The sequence below is a fragment of the Somniosus microcephalus genome, chromosome 1, assembly GCF_052327205.1.
Source record: "Somniosus microcephalus isolate GS21.2 chromosome 1, FLI_Smic_1.0, whole genome shotgun sequence".
Lineage (NCBI taxonomy): Eukaryota > Metazoa > Chordata > Chondrichthyes > Squaliformes > Somniosidae > Somniosus > Somniosus microcephalus.
The window spans coordinates 161,162,967-161,188,243 of record NC_140987.1 but is presented as its reverse complement, the minus strand read 5'-3'; positions in this window follow the sequence as shown (position 1 = coordinate 161,188,243).

The following is a 25,277-nucleotide window of genomic DNA, read 5'->3' as shown; positions in this document are numbered from 1 at the left end:
CTCGGAAAAAGACCCGTTTATTCCAAATCTTTGCTTTCTGTCTGCCAACCAGTTCTCTAGCCAAGTTAATACCTTGCCCCCAATCCCATGTGCCTTAACTTTACATGCTAATCTCTTATGCGGGACCTTATCGAACGCCTTTTGAAAGTCCAAATACACCACATCTACTGGTTCGCCCTTATCTATTTAATGAGTTACATCCTCAAAAAATTCCAGTAGATTAGTCAAGCATGATTTACCCTTTGTAAATCCATGTTGACTTTGTCTGATCCGGTCACTGTTTTCCAAGTGCTCTGCCATTACATCTTTTATAATGGACTCTAGCATTTTCCCCACTACCGATGTCAGGCTTACCGGTCTGTAATTCCCCGTTTTCTCTTTACCACCTTTTTTGAATAGTGGGGTAACATTAGCTACCCTCCAATCCATGGGTACTGTTCCAGAGTCTATCGAATTTTGGAAGATGACCAGCAATGCATCTACTGCAAAAGCACGCCAGATGCACTATAATGTGGATAAATGTGAGGTTATGCACTTTGGTGGCAAAAACAGGAAGGCAGATTATTTTCTGAATGGCAATAGATTGGGAGAAGGGGAAGTGCAACGAGACCTGGGTGTCCTTGTGCACCAGTCGCTGAAGGTAAGCATGCAGGTGCAGCAGGCGGTTAAGAAGACAAATGGTATGTTGGCCTTCGTAGCGAGAGGGTTTGAGTAAAGGAACAAGGATGTATTGCTGCAGTTGTACAGGGCCTTGGTGAGACCACATCTTGAGTATTGTGTGCAGTTTTGGTCGCCTTATCTGAGGAAGGATGTTCTTGCCATGGAAGGAGTTCAGGGAAGATTCACCAGACTGATACCTGGGATGGCAGGAATGACGTATGAGGAGAGATTGGGCCGATTGAGCTTGTACTCGCTGGAGTTTAGAAGAATGAGAGGGGTTCTCATTGAAACTTATAAAATTCTGACAGGACTGGACAGACTAGATGCAGGAAGGATGTTCCCGATGGTTGGGGAGTCCAGAACCAGGGGTCACAGTCTAAGGATAAGGGGTAGGCCATTTAGGACAGAAATGAGGAGGAATTTCTTCACCCAGAGAGTGGTGAACCTGTGGAATTCTGTACCACAGAAGGCAGTAGATGCCAATACATTAAATATATTCAAGAAGGAGTTGGATATATTTCTTAAGGCTAAAGGGATGAAGGGGTATGGGGAGAAAGCAGGGACCGGGTTCTGAATTTGGATGTTCAGCCCTGATCACATTGAATGGCGGAACTGGCTCGAGGGGCCGAATGGCCGACTCCTGCTCCTGTCTTCTATATTTCTATGTTTCTATGTTTAATATTTCTAGGGCCACTTCCTTAAGGACCCTAGGATGTAGATTATCAGGCCCTGGGGATTTATTGGCCTTCAATCCCGTCAATTTCCCTAACACCATTTCCCAACAAATACAGATTTCTTTCAGTTCCTCCCTTTCATTAGACCCTATGTTCCCCGACATCTCTGAGAGGTTATTTGTGTCCTCCGTTGTGAAGTCAGAACCAAAGTTTGTACTGAATTGTTCTTCCATTTCTTTGTTCCCCATTATAAATTCCCCTGATTCTGACTGCAAGGGACCTACGCTTGACTTCACCAATCTTTTTCTCTTCACATATCTATAAAAGCTTTTACAGTCAGTTTTTATGTTCCCTGAAAGCTTACTCTCATACTCTATTTTGCCCCTCTAAAGTAATCCCTTTGTTATCCTTTGTTGAATCCTAAACTGCTCCCAATCCTCAGGTTTACTGCTTTTTCAGACCAAATTATATGTCCTCTCCTTGTATCTTATGCTATCCCTATTTTCCCTTGTTAGCCGTGGTTGAGTCACCTTTTTTGTTTTATTTTTATGCCAAACTGGGATGAACAAATTCTGTAGTTCATCCATGCGATCTTTGAATGTTTGCCATTGCCTATCCACCGTCAACCCTTTGAGTGACATTCCACAATCAATCCTACCCAACTCGCGCCTCATACCATTGTAGTTTCCTTTATTTAAATTCAGGACCCTAGTCTCTGAGTCAACTACTTCACTCTCCATCTTAATGAAGAATTCGATCATATTATAATCGCTCCGACCCAAGGGGCCTTGCACAACAAGATTGCTAATTAATCCTTTCTCATTACATAATACCCAGTCCAAGATGGCCTGATCTCTAGTTGGTTCCTGCAGTGTATGTGCCTTTAAGAGCCCCCTGTGTACTGTAATGCCGGTAATGGCCACTCGGGCTATATAAGCCTGTATATTATATTGTATCAGTTAGTTCACCTCCAGACTTTGTTCAGTAAACACCTGTGAAACCAACTCCTGCCTTCAGTGTCTCTATTAACACATGGACACAACAGTGGCGACGAATTGGAAACGGACTTACCTGCAATTCGGCAGCACCTCAAGGACATCGATTCCTCAGACGTCCAAAGTCGAAGAAAAGCAAGAAAAAAAAAAGCTGTGCTTTCACCAGCTAGCCGAGCTGGTGGCAGGTACTGCAATAATCCTTCCTGGACAGCGGGCTGGGGCTCCATCGGCTGGCTCTGCAGCGAAGGCGGAGGTAAGCAGATACAGACGGGGGGGGAGCACTCGGGAGACGGCCGGCACTGCAAAGCAGGTCGGCGTTCGAACCTAGCAGAGAGAGTCCGGCGGGAATGAGTCTCCACCTGTAAATTAAAAAAAAAAAAAATGCGGAAAACAGCGTTGTCAGCAGCAGCGGCGGGAAAGCACGGGAAGTGCCATATCTTTTCTGCGGGAAAGAAAGAAAAGCGCGGGAAGCGCCATTTTTTTTCCAGGATGCCTAAGGCTGGCAATATTGATGCTTTTGATAACGGTATAGAGGATTGGACCACATATGTGGAAAGAGTGGAGGTATATTGCACCGCAAATGGAATAGAAAATGATAAAAAGGCGTCAGTACTTCTAAATCTAAAGGGCGCAAAGACATACGGGCTGTTATGAAACTTAATCACTCCAGCCAAACCAAAGGACAAGTATTTTAAGGAAATTGTTGATACCCTACAGGAGCACTTAAACCCAACACCGCTGCTGATAGCGGAACGATTCAAATTCTTCAAGAGGAATCAACACAAGAATGAAAGCAACGCTGATTACCTCACCGAATTAAGAAAGCTATCAAAGCACTGCCAATTCGGGGCAGGACTGGCAGATTATCTTCGAGACAAATTCGTCTGCGGTCTCCTAAGCGAAGGAACACAGAAAAGGCTGCTTTCTGAGAAAGATTTGACACTGGACAAGGCTTTCAGTATGGCTGTATCATACGAAGCAGCCGCAAGAGGAGCTGCAGAGATACAGCAAAAGACACAGGACTTCGGCACCCATGAAATGACACAGGGTTTCGAGAGATGTTATCGCTGCGGCAGATCCACCCATGACCAGAGGGACTGCTGGTTCAAGGACAAAGCATGCAGGCAATGCAGAAAGATTGGACACATTGCACGGGTATGCCGATCTGGACAAAAAAATCCATGGACAGGAAAAAAAAAAATCAATAAAGAAAAGTACAGAAAGGTACAAATGATGACGGACAGTAGCTCTGAAGACCAGAAGAGCGATAGCGACTCCGGAAACAAGAGACTAAGCTGTCTCAAATTACATAATGTAATTGCCAAAGAAGATTACCAGACGATTTGGGTTACCCTCATGATAGCAGGGTCCCCAGTTAAAATGGAGCTAGATACAGGATCAGCTCTGACCGTCATAAATCGACGGGATTACGAGCGGCTATTTCCGCATATACCTTTAATAGATACATCCATTATCTTGAAAACATATACGGGGCAGAAAGTATACCCCAAAGGAAAAATAAGGGTGCCTGTTGTATACAACGGCAAGGAAATACAGAAGTTGTATTTATACGTTCTACAAGATGGTGGTCCACCGCTGTTGGGACGTGAATGGATCAGGAAGATACGTTTAGACTGGCACTCCATTCAGGCACTGACGGTGACCAGTAAGGAAAAAAATGATGATGACATCATACCTGACCGATTGAAAGACATCTTGGCCAACGCCAAGGAAGTGTTTCAAGAGAAACTAGGAACCTTGAAAGGCATCACCGCCTCAATAAAATTGGAAAATGCGGCAATTCCCAAGTTTTTAAGGCAAGGCCGGTGCCATACGCAATTCGTCCAGCAGTCGAGGCAGAGCTGGAGAATTTGGAAAAGGCAGGCGTATTATCCAAGATAGATTGGAGCGAGTGGGCAACACCCATCGTCCCAGTCATGAAGAAAACGTTGAATAATGATAAATCTGAAGAACAGAGAAAAATTCACATCTGTGGAGACTTCAAGGTGACTGTAAACCCGGTCCTTCACACGGTACAGTATCCTTTTCCGAGGATAGAAGATATTTTCGCCTCACTATCCGGAGGGAAACGTTTCACCAAAATTGACTTGGCACAGGCATATCTACAGATGGAGGTTGAAGAGGCCTCTAAAAAGTATCTCACGATAAATACACACAAAGGCCTGTACCAGTACAATCGATTGGTTTTCGGAGTAGCATCAGCTCCAGCTATCTGGCAAAGTGCTATGGAGCAAGTCCTCCAAGGGATTCCGGGGACTCAAAGCTACCGAGGCGACATCCTTGTAACAGGAGTAAATGACAACGAGCACCTTGCCAATTTGGAGCAGGTGCTCACAAGGCTGAGAGAACGGGGCCTACGAGCAAATCGCCACAAGTGCGAATTTTTCCAGAATCAAATATCATATTGTGGCCACATAATTAATAAGGAAGGGTTGCATAAGTCACCTGAAAAAATTGAAGCAGTCATAAAAGCCCCAGCACCTGAAAATGTTTCACAATTAAGGTCGTTCCTGGGATTAATAAATTACTATCATAAATTTTTACCGAACTTATCAACTCTTCTGCACCCTCTTAATGAACTGCTACAAACAGGAGTAATTTGGAAATGGAGCGAAGACTGTAAACGTGCCTTCCATAAATGCAAAGACTTAATCACGTCCAAGGAAGTTTTGGCTCATTACAACCCATCACTGCCAATCAGACTGGCGTGCGATGCATCCCCTTACGACGTAGGAGCGGTATTATCGCATAGATTCCCTGATGGCTCGGAACGGCCGATAGCTTTTGCGTCACGCTCATTGAACTCAGCTGAGCGTAACTATGCCCAAATTGACAGGGAAGCACTCAGCCTGGTATGGGAAGTGAAGAAATTCAACCATTACCTACACGGACAAAAATTTACCTTGTTGACTGACCATCAACCCCTCATCTCCATATTCAACCCTAAAAAAGGTGTTCCCATTATGACAGCGCAAAGGCTACAGAGGTGGTCCCTTTTTCTAGGGGCACACCAATATAACATAGAATACAAAGGATCAAAACAGCTTGGGAATGCTGACGGTTTATCGCGCCTACCGTTGCCAATGGTAGAAGAGGCACCTACAGTAGACCCAGTGGAGATGTTCCACTCTACCATAGTCGAATGTCTACCAGTAACAAATTCTGCCATTGAAAGGGAAACGAGAAATGACCCGACTCTCTCACGAGTCTACGATTTAACAGTGAAGGGATGGCCAGCACATGGCGAACCACTGTTGCCAGCATTCTCGCAAAGAAGAGAACAGCTGTCAGGAATGAGCTTCCTGAACAGATCTGTTCTGATAATGGACCGCAATTTGTGTCCGAATAATTCAGGAAGTTCTTAAAAAACAATGGGGTTAAGCACTACACGTCCGCCCCATACCATCCCGCCACCAATGGATTGGCTGAAAGGTTTGTCCAGACCTTCAAGAAGGCCATAAAGGCCATGGGTAATGAAGACATAAAACTTCAGCATAAGGTGGATAACTTATTGTTTGCATACAGGAATGCAACACATATGGTTACAAACCAAACTCCCGCCATGATGTTCTTCAATAGAAGCCTAAGATGCCGGCTGGATTTGATCAAGCCAAACATCAGAAGGGACGTGGAGAACCGGCAATTTCAAGGCATGAATGAAAGGCCAACTAGAACCTTCCAGATAGGTCAACAAGTTTTGGCCCGGGACTACCGTACCGAGAAATGGCAGCCTGGAACTATTTGCACACGACTAGGACCACTGATGTATACCGTGGACATTGGAGAAAGCATAATAAGGCGCCATGCTGACCAAATCATAGAGTCATCTGAAAAGGGACAACCTACACCACAACTCTATACGCCTAATGATGAAGTAGAGGTACCCATAGTATCTACCTCCGATCCGGTGATACTGGAACCAGATGAACCCGACACTGGCATTCAAGCCGAATCAGCCTTGCCAAAAGAACCTACTACACCACCAGAAACTACGACACCACCGAGGCGTTATCCAGACCGAGTCAGGAAGCCTCCAGAGAGACTGACTTATAATTGATTAACTGCAGCAATGTGTAGATTATTGTTCTTGTAACATATAATTAATGATTAATTAAAATATTATGTACTGGTTGGCTAAAAGGGGAGGAATTGTAGTGTATATGCCTTTAAGAGCCCCCTGTGTACTGTAATGCCGGTAATGGCCACTCGGGCTATATAAGCCTGTATATTGTGTTGTATCAGTTAGTTCACCTCCAGACTTTGTTCAGTAAACACCTGTGAAACCAACTCCTGCCTTCAGTGTCTCTATTAACACACGGACACAACAGTTCCTCGACATATTGATCCAGGAAACCATCCCGTATACACTCCAGGAATTCCTCCTCCACATTATTGTTACTAATTTGGTTAGCCCAATCTATATGTAGATTAAAGTCACCCATGATAACTGCTGTGCCCTTATTGCACGCTTCTCTAATTTCCCTTTTAATGCCATCCCCAACCTCCGCATTACTGTTTGGAGGTCTATATACCACTCCCACTAACATTTTCTGCCCCTTGGTATTTCTCAGTTCTACCCAAACAGATTCCACATTATCAGAGCTAATATCCTTCCTTACAATTGTGTTAATCCCCTCTTTAACCAGCAATGCTACCCCACCTCCTTTTCCTTTTTGCCTATCTTTCCTGAATATTGAATACCCCTGGATGTTGAGTTCCCAGCCTTGGCCACCCTGGAGCCATGTTTCCATAATCCCAATCATATCATATCCGTTCACATCTATTTGCACAGCTAATTCATCCACCTTATTACGAATGCTCCTCGCATTAAGACACAAAGCCTTCAGGCTTGTTTTTTTAATGCTCTTAGACCTTTTAGAATTATTATTTACTGTGGCCATGTTTGATTTAAACCCTTGATTTCTCTGACTGCCACTTTTGTTTTTCTCCTTCCTGTCTTTTGCTTTTATCCTTGTTTCCCTTTCCTCTGTCTCCCAGCTCAGGTTCCCAACCCACTGCCATTTTAGTTTAAACCCTCCCCCAGAGCACTAGCAAACACTCCCCCTAGGACATCAGTTCCGGCTCTGCCCAGGTGCAAACCGTCTGGTTTTTACTGGTCCCACCTCCCCCAGAACCGGTTCCAATGCCCCAGGAATTTGAATCCCTCCCCCTTGCACCATTCCTCTAGCCATGTATTCATCTGAAATATCCTTCTATTTCTACACTGACTAGCACGTGGCACTGGTAGCAATCCTGAGATTACTACCTTTGAGGTCCTATTTTTTAATTTACCTCCTAACTCCCTATATTCAGCTTTTAGGACCTCATCCCATTTTTTACCTATATCGTTGGTACCTATATGCACCACGACTACTGGCTGTTCACCCTCCCCTTCCAAAATGTTCTGCAGCCGCTCTGAGACATCCTTGACCCTTGCACCAGGGAGGCAACATCCTGGAGTCTCGTTTGCGGCCGCAGAAATGCCTATCTATTCCCCTTACAATAGAATCCTCTATTACTATAGCTCTACCCCTCTTTTTCCTCCCGTCCTGTGCAGCAGAACCACCCCTGGTGCGAGAAAGTTGGCTGCTGCTGCTTTCCTTTGATAAGCCATACCCCCCAACAGTATCCAAAATGGTATATCTGTTTGAGAGGGGAATGACCACAGGGAAGTCCTGCACTACCTGCCTGCGCCTACCACTCTGCCTGTTGGTCACCCATTCCCTTTCTGCCTGTGCAACCTTTACCTGCGGTGTGACCAACTCCCTAAACGTGCTTTCCACGACGTCCTCAGCATCGCAAATGCTCCAGTATGTGTCCAATCGCAGCTCCAGTGCTGCAATGCATTGACATGACAAGCACCAGTCCCGCCTTCAACTTGCCTCCTTTCACAAAATCCAGCCCAGTCGGTTTGGTCTGCCCAATTTTTAATTTGAGAAAATTTCTGCTCATCCAGAACTGGATGTCGGACCAGCAGTCTGACAATTTAGAGACTGTGGAGAGGTCGAGATAAGTGGTGGTGAGGTAGAGCTGTGTGTCATCAATGTAAATGTGGAAACTGATGCTGTGTTTTCAGATGATGTCGCCAAGGGGCAGCATGTAGATGAGAAATAGGAGGCGGCCAAGGATAGATCCTTGGGGGACACCAGAGGTAATGATGCGGGAGTGGGAAGAGAAGCCATTGCAGGTGATTCTCTGGCTACGATTAGATAGATAAGAATGGAACCAGGTGAGTGCAGTCCCACACAGCTGGACGACGGTGGAGAGATATTGGAGAAGATGGAGTGGTCAACCGTGTCAAAGGCTACAGACAAGTCAAGAAGGACAAGGAGGGATAGTTTACCTTTGTCACAGTCACAAAGGATGTGATTTATTACTTTGATGAGAGCTGTTTTGGTTACACAACGTATATTCTTAAAGATACCAGATATGAAAGGATTATAGGACCATTGAAGTCATCGACCTGAAACATTAACAGATGTTGCCTGGCCTGCTGAATATTTCCAGCATTTTCTGTTTATATTTCAGATTTCCAGCATCTGCAGTACTTTTCCTTCTGATTTTACATCATCTGACTGTGTGACATTTTAATTACCAAAATGGCTTTGCATTTTTTTAGATTAATTTTCCTTTTGGAAAGCTCAGTGTAAGTTTGTATCAAATCAACATTTTAAAAGAAAGAGCAATATATATATTAGCTTACTTAGCAATAAACAATATCCATCAACTGATAAAATACCTCAGCTCTTTGTTTATTCTGGGTATGGGAGCTAATTAATGTATAACAAACCAAGGAACTCCAAAGTTTATCACTTGCATACTTGCCCTGTTCCTGGGACTAGGGACAGGGTCACTGGCTAAGAGCTTGGAAGCTAAGTCAGAGCCAGGCCTGGTTAGTACAGGGAGGGGTGACCATCAGGTGTACAGACCAGGTGCAGAAGGTCACGTAAAGAGCTCTGAGGAGGGGCGGTTGGTGAGAAGGTCACGGAAGGAGCCCCAGGAGGGGCAGCTGGTGAGCAGGCCCGGGCGTTGGGCTGAAGATTGTCAGACAGGAGGAATGGTGGAAATGGAATGGCGGCGCGCACAGACGCAGCGGCTTTGCTTCTTCCAGGACAGTGCTATTTACGTTTAATGTTAATGTTATTTGTACTGGACTCATGGGAGCTTGCAAGATCACATTTTGTTGTTCATGTACTTGTGCAATGACAATAAAAGATGAATTATTATTATTACTTTATTCATACTGTGTAACCTAATTGGCTAATAAGCATTTTGAAATCAACACAACATATTTTCTTAAAGACACCAGGTATGAAAGTATTATAGGACCACTGAAGTTAAAAATAAATCAAAACATTTATTAGAATATATAAGACAACAACAGCTTGCATTTATCACAACAGCACAAGATAATTACAGATGAGAAAGGCTATTCAGCCCACTTCAATTCAGCCATCTAGAGAGATCATAAAGTTCTTACATTGCAGCATTCAATAGGTTCTTAAATGATTCTAGGATTTTTTCACTCTACTGTTCTATCTACGGGAATGGTAGCATTGTAGTAATGTCACTGGGCTAGTAATCCAGAGGCCTGGACTAATGATCCAAAGACGTGAGCTCAAAAATTCCACCACAGCAGCTGGGGAATTTAAATTCAATTAATTAAATAACTCTGGAATGAAAAGCTAGTGTCAGTAATGGTGACCATGAAACTATTGGATTGTCGTAAAACCCATCTGGTTCACTAATGTCCTTTAGGGAAGGAAATCTACCGTCCTTAGCCGGTCTGGCCTATATGTGACTCCAGACCTACAGCAATGTGGATGACTCTTAACTGCCCCCTGAAATGGCCTAGCAAGTCACTCAGTTATAACTAACCGCTACAAAAAACAATAATAAGAATGAAACCGGACGGACCACCCGGCATCAACCTCGGCACCGTCTATGGACACTGCAACGGCACACCCAGCCCAGTCGACCCTGCAAAGTCCTCCTCACTGACATCTGGGGACATGCCAAAATTGGGAGAACTGTCCTACAGACTAGTCAAGCAGCAGCCTGACAGTCATACTCACAGAATCATACCTTTCAGCCAATGTCCCAAATTCCTCCATCACCATCCCTGGCTATGTCCTGTCCCACCGGCAGGACAGGCCCACCAGGGGTGGTGACACAGCGGTATACAGTCGGGAAGGAGTGACCCTGGGAGTCCTCAACATTGACTCTGGACCCCATGAAGTATCATGGCTTCAGGTCAAGCATGGGCAAGGAAACCTCCTGCTGATTATTACCTACTGCCCTCCCTCAGCTGATGAATTAGTACTCCTTCATGTTGAACACCACTTGGAAGAAGCACTGAGAGTAGCAAGGGCACAGAATATACTCTGGATGGGGGATTTCAATGTCCATCACCTAGAGTGGCTCGGAGGCACCACTACTGACTGAGCTGGCCAAGTCCTGAAGGATATAGCTGCCAGACTGGGCCTGCGACAGGTGGTGAGAGAACCAACACGAGGGAAACACCTACTTGGCCTTGTCCTCTCCAATCTACCTGTCGCAGATGCATCTGTCCATGACAGCATTGGTAGCAGTGACCACCGCACATTCATTGTGGAGACGAAGTCCCGTCTTCAACCGTGTTGTGTGGCACTACCACCGTGCTAAATAGGATAGATTCAGAACAGATCTAGCAGCTGAAAACTGGGCATCCATGAGGCGCTGTGGGCCATCAGCAGCAGCAGAATTGTATTCCACCACAATCTGTAACCTCATGGCCCGGCAAATCCCTCATCCTACCATTACCATCAAGCCAGGAGACCAACCCTGGTTCAATAAGGAGTGTAGAAGAGCATGCCAGAGCAGCACCAATTGTACCTAAAAATGAGGTGCCAACCTGGGGAAGCTGCAACACAGGACTACATGCATGCTAAAAAGTGGAAGCAGCATGCTATAGACAGGGCTAAGTGATCCCACAATCAACTGATCAGATCAAAGCTTTGCAATCCTGCCACATCCAGTATTGAATGGTGGTGGACCATTAAACAACTAACGGGAGGAGGAGGCTCCATGAATATCCCCATCCTCATTGATAGTGGAGCCCAGCACGTGAGTGCAAAAGACAAGGCTGAAGCATTTGCAAACATCTTCAGACAGAAGTGCCGAGTGGATGATCCGTATCGGCCTCCTCCCGAGGTCCCCACCATCACAGAAGCCAGTCTTCAGCCAATTCGAGTCACTCTACGTGAAATCAAGAAACGGCTGAGCGAATTGGATACAGCAAAGGCTATGGGTCCCAACAACATCCCAGCTATCGTGCTGAAGACTTGTGCTCCTGAATTAGCCGCGCCTCCAGCCAAGCTGTTCCAGTACAGCTACAACACTGGCATCTACCCGACAATGTGGAAAACTGCCCAGGTATGCACCATCCACAAAAAGCAGGACGAATCCAATCCAGCCAATCACCGCCCCATCAGTCTACTCTCAATCATCAGCAAAGTGATGGAAGGTGTCATCGACAGTGCTATCAAACAGCACTGACTCACCAATAACCTGCTCACTGATGTCCTATTTGGGTTCCACCAAGACCACTTGGCTCCCAACTCATTACAGCCTTGGTCCAAATATGGACTGTTGTGTCGGTACCTTTCTACCTAGACACAATTTAGGACTCAGAACTCAGAGATTCAAACATGAAGTGCTTTATTGGAAGGAAAGGAAGTTCTGGAAAGTTCCGAACAAAGAGAGCTAAACTTAACCGAGAACACCCAACCATTTATCTCCTGTGACAGCGCCACCACAGGTGGGAGGAAAATACACAATAGAACACACAATACATAACATTTCCTCCCCTCTTAAATGGAAGGTCCACATTATTCCTCAACAGGTAAGTTACTTTCAATGCACTCAACGAACCTAGGGTAGAGGTAGACTGCCTCAAACCCTGACTTTACCCTGGGGTTTATTCTGCCCCAGTCTTGTGGGTAAGTCACTAAGCCTACAGATCCAAGCGTCTTGGAGGCCGCCGCTCTCTGACAGGATACCGGCGGTCATCGCTGGCTTCCACAGCAGTAGGCATTGACACAGGCCTGGATGGAGAAGGTGCCTGTGTCAGTTGAAAGTCAGGAGTTGGCACAGGTGGAACAGTCTCTTTGACTTCCTGTGTTGGAGAAGAGCACTGTGGCAAAGGATGCTGGTTTGCGGTATCATCCGGAAACAGTTCAGGCCAACCAGCCGTTGGAGCCTCTGTGGCTGTCTCTGCTCCTAGCAACAGTTGATCTGTGTGTCTTCTCCAGACGACATCCTCAGCAGTCTCAACCGTGTAAGACACAGGGCCCGTCTGCGCGATCACCGTAGCAGGAACCCATTTCGGTCCAGTGTTGTAGTTTCGAGCTAGGACATGCTCTCCCGGATGAAACCGTCTCTCCTTGGCTCTTTTCTCTCTCTTTTCAACTTGAGCTTGTTGTTGACAATGGACAACCTGTTCTGCCCTTGGAGGTTTGAGTAAGTCAAAACTTGTCCGCAACTGCCTCTTCATCATGAGCGAAGCGGGGGAAGTTTTGGTTGTGGCATGCGGCTCGTTCCTGTAGGACAACAGGAAGCTGTTCAGACGTTGGTGGATTGAGCCCTGACCTTGCGATGCCTTCAAGGCGTGCTTCAAAGTTTGCACAAACCTTTCTGCCTGGCCGTTAGTAGAGGGATGATAGGGCGCAGACCTGATGTGTTGGACACCATTCACATGCAGGAAGGTTGCAAACTCCTGTGATACAAATTGTGGACCGTTGTCACTTACGAGTTGTTCTGGTGAGCCATAATGGCTGAACATCTCACCAAGTTTCTCAATTGTTTTCTCTGCCGTGGTAGACCTCATCACAGCGACCTCCGGCCACTTGCTACGAGCGTCCACAACCACCATAAACATCTTCCCTTCGAAAGGACCGGCGAAGCCCACATGTACTCGCTGCCACACTTCTGCAGGCCAATCCCAGGGGTGTAGGGTTGCCAACTGTGGAACAGTCCGGACCCTTTGAAATGGGGAACATGTTTTGGCTTTCTCCTCAATATTCCCATCGAGACCTGGCCACCAGAAGTAGCTTCTTGCCATTTCCTTCATCCGAACCATCCCACTGTGGCCTGTATGAAGTTGTTGCAGTATAGGTTCCCTCAGAGGTGGTGGAATGATGACACGGCGTCCCCAAAGAAGACAACCTGCCTGGACGGAGAGCTCATTTCTTTTTGAAATGTAAGGTTTCAAACTATGAGAATCTCCTATCGCTCTCCCTCGAATGACATCGTCCATTACCTCACAGGACTGGATCGTTGCGGGTGTACCTTCGCACCTGAACTGCAGTGACAGGTGCTGCCTCCACTTGTCTAAAGTAGAAGATGTCTATCTGACGAGGCTCTGGGGGAGTAACAGGCAAGGGTAGCCTCGAGAGACCGTCTGCGTTGCCGTGCAAGTCTGATTTGCGATATTTGATGTCGTATGTGTGTCCTGACAACAGTAAAGCCCACCTTTGCATCCTGCTTGCAGCGAGAGACGGAATTCCGGTGTGGGGCCCGAAGATTGAAGTCAATGGACGGTGGTCCGTCAGGAGTGTGAACCTTCTCCCAAACAGGTACTGATGAAATTTTCGAATTCCTAACACGATTCCCAAGGCCTTGCGCTCAATCTGCGCATAGTTACTCTCGGCCTTGTTCAAGGTGCGTGATGCGAAGGCGATAGGTTTCTCTTCACCCGAAGGCATGATGTGGGATATGACTGCTCCCACACCATATGGTGATGCATCACATGCTAGCTGCATGGGTAGCTTTGGGTCGAAGTGTGTCAGGACCTCCGAATTCAGCAATGCTTTCTTTGCTTGGGCGAAAGCTTCGTTGCACAGTTCAGTCCATTTCCATGTTTTGCCTTGACATAGCAACTGATGTAACGGCTTCAGCAATGTAGCTAAGTCTGGAATAAACTTCCCATAGTAGTTAAGTAGCCCCAGAAATGAACGTAACTGGCTCACATTCTGGGATGCTGGGGCCTCCACGGTCGCCTTGACCTTTGGCGGCGCCTTATGCAGGCCAGTAGCGTCAATCACATGCCCCAGATACTCAACTGAAGACTGAAAGAATTCACATTTGTCTTTACGAACTCTGAGTCCGTACTCTTTCAGTCGTTGTGGTGTCGCATCCAAGTTCAGAAGATGATCCTCCTCATTTGTTCCAGTGACAAGGATGTCGTCCAGGTAGCACTGGACTCCTGGCAGTCCACTCAAAATCTGATCCATTGCCCTTTGGAATAGAGCAGGGGCTGACGTAATTCCAAACGGAAGGCAGCAGTACCTGTATAGCCCCTTGTGTGTCACAATTGTCAGCAGCTCCTTTGATTTGTCATCGACATGCATTTGTAGATAAGCCTGGCATAAGTCTATTTTGCTGAACTTTTGCCCTCCGGCCAGGCCCGTAAAAAGATCATCAATGAAGGGAAGAGGGTACTGTTCCACAGACAGCACCGGGTTAATAGTCACTTTATAATCCCCGCAGATTCGAACAGATCCATCCTTTTTCAGGACAGGAACAATGGGTGTGGCCCATTTGCTCACGCTCACAGGCTCCAGGACTCCATTCTCGACTAAGGCCTCCAAGTTAGCCTCAACTTTTGGCCTAATTGCATAGGGTACAGGTCGGGCTTTGTGAAACTTCGGCTTGCTGTCAGGTTTAATGTCCAGTCTCACGCTGATATTTTTCATGCTCCCAAGTTCCCCATTGAAGAGTTCTGCATGTTTGTTTAACACTGCAGTCAGACCTGACTCCCCTTTTGACATCAAGCGGACTGCAGGCCAGTCCAGCGTGATTTTCTCTAGCCACGCACGTCCCAGTAGCGATGGGTAATTTCCCTTTACCACATATCGTGGCAGTTTTGCAGTCTGTCCGTTCAATTTAACTGTCACCTCAATGACGCCTCTCATGGCCACAGGTTCGCCGGTATACGTCTTTAGCACAATGTTTGTTGGCTGAAGGGTAAGATGCTTTAGCATTTTGTTGTAGACAGTGTCTGAAACAAGGGACACAGCCGCGCCTGTGTCCACCTCCATCCGCACTGATTGTCCCTCCACCAGTGGTGACACCCAGTAGCCATTTGAACCACCTGCAACCGTCAGTATGTGCACCTCTTCTTCCTCAGAGGTGTCGCTCCCCTCTGTTTTGCTTGTTCCATCATACTTCACTGAATGAACACTCTTTTTCCTCTCTTGTCCAAATACAGACATTTTGCTTCCATGCTTCCCAGCTCTGTCTGTTCTTTTTTTACCTCTACAGGCGCGTTCAATGTGACCCTTTTTGCCACAATTTCGGCATTCCAGCTCCGTACACCAGCAGTCATTAGCGTGATGGCCCGTTTTCCCACAACGGTAACATGTGCCGTTCCGCGCACCTTTAGGCTCAGACGACACCTTGTGAACTCTCCCTGTTGAACTCAACTGGTGAGCCTCCTTTTCCGCCATCTCCATGGAGACACTAACTTCAATGGCCTTTTCAAGAGTAAGGTTGTCCTCAGTAAGAAGGCGCTTCTGTGTGGCTGCATTTTGCAGACCACACACAAGTCTGTCTCTAATGGTGTCATTCAGCAGCTCTTTGAACTGGCAGTGTTCCGACAACCTTTTTAAAGCATCAATAAACATCGTCACTGATTCCCCCTCCTCTTGATTCCGTTTGTGAAATCTAAATCTCTCAGCAATAACCAGAGGTTTTGGTGAAAAATGTGCTCCAAGAATTTCCACTAGTTGCTTATATGTTTTAGTTCCTGGTTTATCTGGCTGCACGAGGCTGCGAAGTAAATTGAAAGTCTTCGGCCCGATTACACTCAAAAAGGTAGGCACAACCTTTTCATTTGGCACCGCATTCGCCAATACAAAATAATCAAAACGTTCCGTATATGCACTCCATTGCTCCACATTTTCATCAAAATCACTGATGTTTCCTAATATAGTAGCCATCTCACGTTTCAAATTAAATTTTCTGTTTACTCACTGCACCCGTAATGTACGCAGATTCATCCGCTCCTCGTTGCCACATGTTGTGTCGGTACCTTTCTACCTAGACACAATTTAGGACTCAGAACTCAGAGATTCAAACATGAAGTGCTTTATTGGAAGGAAAGGAAGTTCTGGAAAGTTCCGAACAAAGAGAGCTAAAACTTAACAGAGAACACCCAACCATTTACCTCCTGTGACAGCGCCACCACAGGTGGGAGGAGAATACACAATAGAACACACAATACATAACATGGACAAAGGAGCTGAATTCCAGAGGTGCGCTGAGAGTGACTGCCCTTGACATCAAGGCAGCATTTGACCGAGTGTGGCATCAAGGAGCCCTAGTAAACCTGAAGTCAATGGGAATCAGGGGAAAAACTCTCCACTGGCTGGAGTCATACCTAGCACAAAGGAAGATGGTTGTGGTGGTTGAAGGTCAATCATCACAGCCCCAGGACATCGTTGCAGGAGTTCCTCAGGGCAGTGTCCTAGGCCCAACCATCTTCAGCTGCTTCATCAATGACCTTCCCTCCAACATAAGGTCAGAAATGGGGATTTTCGCTGATGACTGCACAGTGTTCAGTGCCATTCACAACTCCTCAGATAATGAAGCAGTCCATGCCCGCATGCAACACGACCTGGACGATGTTCAGGCTTGGGCTGATAAGTGGCAGGTAACTGTCACGCCACAGAAGTGCCAGGCAATGACTATCTCCAACAAGCGAGAGTCTAACCACCGGCCCTTGACATTCAACGGCATTACCATCGCCGAATCCCCCACCATCAACATCCTGGGGGTCACCATTGACCAGAAACTTAACTGGACTAGCCACATAAGTACTGTGGCAACAAGAACAGGTCAGAGGCTAGTTATTCTGCGACGAGTGTCTCACCTCCTGACTCCCAAAGCCTTTCCACCATCTACAGGGCACAAGTAAAGAGTGTGATGGAATACTCTCCACTTGCCTAGATGAGTGCAGCTCCAACAACACTCAAAAAACTCAACACCATCCAGGAGAAAGCAGCCCGCTTGATTGGCACCCCATCCACCACCTTAAACATTCACTCTCTCCACCACCGACGTACCGTGGCTGCAGTGTGTACCATCTACAAGATGCACTGCAGCAACTCACCAAGGCTTCTTCGGCAGCACCTTCCAAACCCGCGACCTCTTCCACCTAGAAGGACAAGGGCAGCAGGCACTTGGGAACACCACCACCTCCAAGTTTCCCTCCAAGTCACACGCCATCCTGACTTAGAAGTATATCACCGATCCTTCATCGTCGCTGGGTCAAAATCCTGGAACTCCCTACCCAACAGCACTGTGGGCGTACCTTCGCCACACGGACTGCAGCGGTTCAAGAAGGTGACTCACCACCACCTTCTCAAGGGCAATTAGGGTTGGGCAATAAATGCTGGCTTTGCCAGCGACGCCCACATCCCATAAACAAATAATTTTTTAAAAGTTGCATTATTTGTATTTGTAAAGTCTGTGGGTTGTGCAGTTAATAAATACACAGACTTCAGAAGTAACAAACAAAACAGGTCTTTACTATTCGAAGGTCCGGGCGAATCTGCCCCAGCAATCATGCCACAACACTTATATACTGGTGTGGTCACTATCGGTATTACAGTATACAGAAGCCAAACAAATAGTGCCACACCTAAAGTAGTTCCCTTAAAGGTGAACGGTTACATTCAATAGTTCCCTTAAAGATAGACGGGTACATACACTACAATCCTCCCTTTTTAGCTTATTACTTACAGAGTCCCCGTTAAACATACATATCTTCAAATTCCTATAAAACAAATTACAGATATAATCTCGGTGGAGTCAATGTCATATAAAACAATTTACAAATATAATCTCGGTGGAAACAGTTCACAGGTTCAGTTTCTGCGGAAACAGTTCATAGATTCAGTCTCTGATCTTGACTCGTTCCGAACAACATTTCTTTGGTGTAGCCGGTTCACCTGGCTAGCGTGACTCCTCCATAGCCTTTTTCTTGACGTAACAGCTTGAACTTTCGTCCTGCTGAACCAGCAGTGCGGACTTTTACAACCAACTGGCTGTCTTGACATTTTCCAGTTTTTCAACTAATTTAGCTCCTTTCGTAATGTCCCGCCTGGAATGGTAGAAGTGCTAATATTTTAGACAGTTATTATCTTCTGCTTCTTCTTTTTCTTTTCTGCCTTTTTGAAACTCTCGGAGCTCCTTTCTCGGCTGCCAGCTGTAGTGCCACCAACTCTCTATGTTCCTTAGACCTTAAGTGCTTCATCCGGATTTCAGCACTTTGAGAGTTTTCATCACAAGCTGGGCAGACCACATCCTCGTAATATTCAGTGTCACTCAACAGGTCATGGTAATATTCAGGTTCGTCCTGAGTTAGGCCAGCGAGAGAGACTTCTTCTTCCTCCTCACCCGTCTGGACGTTAGCTGACGGTGGTTCCTTCCCTAAACATCTTTCTTGAAAAGCCTTCTTCATGCATTCATATTCATCCCGCTCTTCCTGGGTTATCTGCCATTCCTTCACGACGGACCTCATTTGTGAGTTCAATACCTTCCTTTCCATCGGTAATTGCGTTATCAGGCTATTTAACCCTTCTACTGAAATAACGGTTTCCACATTCTTCTGTTCACCTTGACGTGATTCAATGTACTTTTGGCATCCTTGTAAAATTTGTGTTGCCACCTTAGCTATCTCCGTGACTTTTGAGAGCTCCGAACTCGTTCCCCCTGAAGATTGAAGCTCGTGTTCAGATTGTTCCCCTTGCCGAGTCTTGTCCTTCAGCATATGAAGGAGTTGGCCGACCGTTAACTCTTCCCTGGGAACATGGTGGATCAGAGTCTTCTCCATTTCATCCACCTCTTTCTCCAATACTTCCACCTTACGTTCCTCTTGAACTTTGGCTTTCAGCGCTCGGCAAAGTTGCGCCCTGATGCTCTCTAGTTCATGTTCAGGGACCATTGTTACAGTGTCCTGTCCTTCCACTGAAAGGATTCCCAGTTGAATCTGTTCTTCAAGTTGTTGAACCTCGGTCATTGCCGCCTCATACTTGTCTTGGGTGTCCTTCAATGTTTTTATAAGTTCTTGGACATCCTGTCTTTCATGCTCTGCCATGATTTTCACCTCTAATTGCTCATCTATGGATGGAGCTTCTATCGATGAGTCTGTCTTGGCCTTGAGTTCATCAAGAATTTCCTGCAGCCTTTGGACTTCTTGCTCATGTTCAACCTTTAGTTGTTCATATGCTTCTACTGAAACTAGCTTTTCGGAGGCTGTTGAGTTAACCCCCTCCAGAATTGTAGCCTGGGCCTGTTCATACTGTTCTTTCAACTTCTCACACTCTGCTTGTAAGGAGTCGTAGAGAAGAACTGGAATAAAATCCTGGCTCCCTGAAGATTCCTCTTCCTTTGGTTCATTCTGTAAATATTCTAGTTCCTGAACAGCATCAGGGGAATGTGATTGGTATTTGACCATGATGGCTCTATGGTCGCTCTCTGCTTGAGCTAGCTGTCTCTGTAGTCTTTCCAGGTTCCCCCATTCGGTGTCCCAGAACTTTTCCATATTTTTCATCTCCTGTACGAGACGGTCACTCAACTGTTCTAATTGTTGTCGTACTTTGACATAAGTTTGCGTCCGAGCTCGGTGTTCTTCCGTCATGGATGAATCCTTTGCTTGAACAGGCTCAGAATTCTCTGTCAACCTGGAGTTCTGCTCTGCAGCTTTATTCTTCTTGGTACCATAAGTCCTTCTGCATGTCTTCGCTTTCTTTCCCATCGTCGGCAAGTCCCTTTTAGCCTTGTCTTCCATTTCCGACTTGGTCTTATCATCATCCATTTCAGAATCTGAGCTAATAGCTTGCACCGAGTCCTCCCTCATTATGGCTTTTAGGTAATGCCATTCCATGTCTATTTTCTTAATCCACTCCCGTCCTAGAAGTGGTGGTCCTCCCTCAGATAATACGTACAAGTTCATTCTTGGGTGTTCTTTACCCCTATCTCTCACCTTGACTCTTATTTTCCCCACGGGGTATACGTTATGCCCCGTGTATGTCTGTAATACGAACTTGGTTTTTCTTAAAGGTATGTGAGAGAATAGCCGGTGGTAGTCCCTTCGGTTGATGACTGATAGAGCTGATCCAGTGTCCAGCTCCATTCTTACTTGGACTCCAGCTATTTTTAGTATGACCCAGATGGCCTGTAGATCCGTTGCTTTACCCACATTGTGGATTCTCAGACTACCCAACTCCTGGTTGTTTGGGTCTGAGTCTGAATTCTGTTCGTCTGAACTCTTCTCAGCCACCTTGTGTACCTTGTTGTACTTTTCTGGTGGTGGCTTCCTTTGATTATTGGTCTTTTTCCCGGACCGGCATACCTTCGCGATGTGACCCAGTTTGCCACACTTCCTACACTCTTGGTTCTTAAACCAGCATTGATTCTGGTCATGCGTTGTCTTCCCACAACGGTAGCATTTTGTTGTGCTTGAAGTAATTTGGTCCACCCCGAGTGCCGCCGCCTTTAGTTGCATTTCCGCCGTTCCTTTCGCTGCGGCTTCGTGCGATGCAGCTATAAGGACAGCCCTGTCCAGTGTGAGGTCGTTCTCTTCCAGTAGTCGCTTCTGCGTCCCTTCTTTGGACAATCCGCATACGAACTTGTCCCGCAGCGCTTCTGTCAGATTCCCTCCGAACTGGCAGTACTTCGCTAGCCTACGCAGTTCGACCAAGTATTCCGCATTGCTTTCGTCTTTCTTCTGCGTTCTTGCGTAGAATTTGAATCGTTCAGCCAGCATCAGCGGTGTGGGGTTCAAGTGGTCCTTCAGCACAGCCACAATCTCTTCGAAGGTCTGATCCGCTGGTTTATTTGGTGCTATTAGATGCTTCAAGAGCCCGTATGTTTTTGCCCCCATCGAGTTTAGCAATGTTATCGCCTTGTCGTCTTCCTCTATTTTGTTGGCTTCGCAACAGATCTCTATGCGTTCCACGTACGTGGCCCAGTCTTCTATTTCAGAATTAAAGTCGTTAATATTCCCTCGCTTAGGCATTTTTCTTCCCTTGGGAGCAGCACCAGTATTTCTTTAAGTATTCTTATTTATTTGTTTGTTTCTAAGATGGCGGTTTTCCCGCGAAATCGGCGGTTTCCCGCTCTTTCCTTCTCGCCCCGCCCACTTCAATGGCGGTATGTCAATCAAGATGGCGGTTTTCCCGCAAAAATGGCGGTTTCCCGCTCTTCCTTTCTCGCCCCGCCCACTTCAATGGCGGTTTCCCGCTTCTGGCGTCTTCTCCGCCTAATGGCGGCTTCCCGCGTTTCTTCCCGGTGGAAGGGGTACGCTTCCCCCACAGCGGACAGGTTCAGCCGCTGGCTGGCTTCCGCACAGCTCCCCTTACTCGGCTATGTCTTTTCCTCCCGCCCGCACGGCTCTACCGGCGCTGGGTACACCCCGTTAACGGAGGACAGTTCAGCCGCTGGACTGGCTCTCGCGCAGTCTCTCTCTCCGTCCCCGGCTCTGTCGCTCTCTCACCCGCACGTTCGGTGCTACCGGCCCTGGGTACCCCGTTGGTGGAGAACAGTTCAGCCGCTGGACTGGCTCTCGCGCAGTCTCTCACCCCGTTTTCGGCTGTGTCTCTCACCCACTCCCGCACGTTCGGTTTTGCCGGCTCTGAGTACCCCGTTGGTGGAGAACAGCTCAGCCGCTGGACTGGCTCCTCGCAGTCTCTCTCTCCGCACCCGGCTCTCACCCGCACGGTTCCCGTTCGCCTCCCCAGCCCTCTCGCAGACCGGTGTTTCCCTCCCCGGCTGCGGCTGGGTTTCTCTTCCCGCACCTACTCGCAGGCTCAGCGCTTCGTGGCTGCGGTCGCTGCCTGGATTTTTCCCGCCGATCGCGGTCCGGCTGTCACCCGACGCCGTTGGACCCGACTTTTGGCCGGCACAGCTCCCCCTCGACCGAGGTCGAGTGCTCTGCCCTTATCCTCCGGATACTTCTACACCTTCCCCTACTCACAGTCTCTTCGGCCGCCTTGTTCCCTGCTGATCGGCTCACTCCGCACCGTGGTAGAAGGGTAGTCAGTGCCTGTTGCTAATGGAAGCTTTTGTTGCTAAAGTCTTCCACCTTTCTCCTGCTGCAGCCTCGTGTTTTCTTCCAGCAGCACGACGAGGGCGGTTGCCTCTCTTCGACGCTCTTCTTGCTTTGGTAATCTTGCCGCAGGGTACGATCGGACTCGTCGCCACTGTAATGTCTGTGGGTTGTGCAGTTAATAAATACACAGACTTCAGAAGTAACAAACAAAACAGGTCTTTACTATTCGAAGGTCCGGGCGAATCTGCCCCAGCAATCATGCCACAACACTTATATACTGGTGTGGTCACTATCGGTATTAGAGTATACAGAAGCCAAACAAATAGTGCCACACCTAAAGTAGTTCCCTTAAAGGTGAACGGTTACATTCAATAGTTCCCTTAAAGATAGACGGGTACATACACTACAGTATTGATCACTCTTTATGTTAAGAACTTCCTGATATCAGTCCTAAATTTGCCTTTCAATAGTTTGAATCTGTGTCTCCTTGCTGTACACTTGCAAATTTAAAGTGCTCCTTATATACAGGAAGCATTTTACAATAAGGAGGAAAGGAATATAGTGGACACCAAATAACAAGGAATGAGGAGGCTAATGGAGATACTATGACAGGGAACCAAAAGTATGATTGAAGAGGAGGGTTTTGGAAAGCAGGAAGTGGAGATGGCAATGTGGAGGGAAGTGAGCTAAGATTGCCAGAGGTCAGGAGAATAGTAGCTGAACATGTGGCTGCCAATGGTGGAATGGAGGGAGCAAGAGATGAGAGGGCTAGTGTCAGAGGAGCAGAAGATGTGAGAGATGAGAAGCCCAGTGTAAGTGAAGCAGAGGGTGTGTGCAGGAGGAGATCATTAGGGTAGTGTAGGATGAGTCCATGGAGGTATCTGAAAACAAGAATGAGGATTTTGAACTCAACACATTGAGGGGCAGAAGCCAGTAGAGTTTGGAAAGGATGGGAGTGATAAGATTGTGGAATTTAGTGAAGGTGAGATTGCAGGCTGCGGTGTTCTGGATAAATTAAAGCTTGTGAAAGGTTGATGGACGGAGGCCAAATAGCAGGCTGCTGGAGAAGTTGAGCCTCAAGGTAATGGCTTGACTCGAATTAGGGACTAGAATTTCAGCAGCAGAAAGGGAGAGGAGTAGAAAGGCAGACAATATGACATAAATGGAAGGAAGTGGGTTTGGTAACGGAGTGGATGTCAGGCAGAAAACCAAGGTTAGTTACTTTCTGACTTGCCTTGAGCTGGCAGCCAGGGATGTTGATAGAATTTAGGTCACAGGTATGGAGGTGCTGCCAGGAACCAAAGGAATGATTAAGAGCCATAGTCACAAGTGCATAGGGTAGTTGTGAGGTAACAATGCATTCCTAGACTTTGAAAAGGGAAGGTTTGAGATTTGGTGTCAGTTGGAGAGAGTGAAAGGAATTAGGGTGGGTTTCTTGAGGAGGGGATGATAATGATGTTGGCATGGTGCCAAACACAAGAGACTGATAGATGATGTCAGCATGGGGGAAAGGAGGAGACAGATAAATGATGTCAGCATGGGGGAAAGGAGGTGACGTTAGCTAGTCAGTAGCTGGGATGGAAGGGGATTAAGGGAACATGGGCTTCATGGATGATGATGAGTACTTTAGAAGCTGGACTTTCTGGTCTGTGTGGCTCAGTTACAAACTGGGTGGTGCATTTACCTATCAAATCCTCTGTATTGCCTTCAATTTTGATTAGGAAACAAAGGGCTGCACAAAGCACAAGGTAATAGCACATGCATCATTGATCTGTTTGTGCCCTCTTCCAGAACTGTACACCTATGTGTTCAGACACTACGGTTATAATTTTAGTCCATAACAACCAAGTTGTGCTGCTGCTCACTCACAGGTTTGATCCAATAGTCCACTGGGTCCCATGAACAGAGATTAGAAGGACAAAATACAAATAGATCCCTTTTACCCTTCAAGAAGCCCATAATGACCGGCAGCGTGCTGACCTAAGTCTAAAGGGTTGGTAAATGCTAGGAGATCCTTGCTTTACCAAAGCCTGAACAAAAATGTAAAACTGTTTACTGTGGTCATATTGATGAGGTCTCAAGAGAGCCAAAAGAAAGTTTCATCAAGTCGCTTCTGACAATCTATTTGTACAATTTGGTGCTCCTAACTCACTTTACGCTTTCCCAGTCTGCTTCATTTATATTGTGGGGTAAATTCAGCAATGATAGATACCCGATAAGTATGAGATTTGGACATTTGGTGTTGTTCATTAATTTGAAAACACAACGGGCAGGATTTTCATTGGGCCGTGGAGGCGGGATTGGAGGCGTGTGGGGGGTTAAAATCCCCAAATCGGGGGGGGCACGAACCCATCCCGCACCCAACCCGCCTCCATGCCAGTTTCAAAGGAGGCGGATACCCGCCCCGTGCTGGGACCCGCCTCCCCGAGGCGGGAAGGGGATTAGTGCCAATTAACTGCTTGTTAACAGGTAGTTTTTCGCCTAATCCCTATTTTTAATGTTGAAGTGTGGGATTCCCGACGGCTCCAAACCACGCCAAGTTAGAGGAGGTGGACCGTCGGGATGAAGGGCTTGGAGGGGTCGAGATGTCCGGTGTTCAGGTGGGTGATGGGTGCATGAGTGCAAAGGTAAGTGTGTTTGGTGTGTGTAAAGTGTTTAAAGAAGTTTTACATACCTTTACTTACCTTTACAGCCTTCCTTCCTTCAGGTCTCGGGAGTCCCTCATCTCACCGGCACAGAAAGCAGAATGGCTGCGAGCTGTCAAAAATTGCAGCATTCAGCTTTCTGTTCTGGGGAGATCTCTAAAACACCCTGAGAGGAAGGAATTAACTT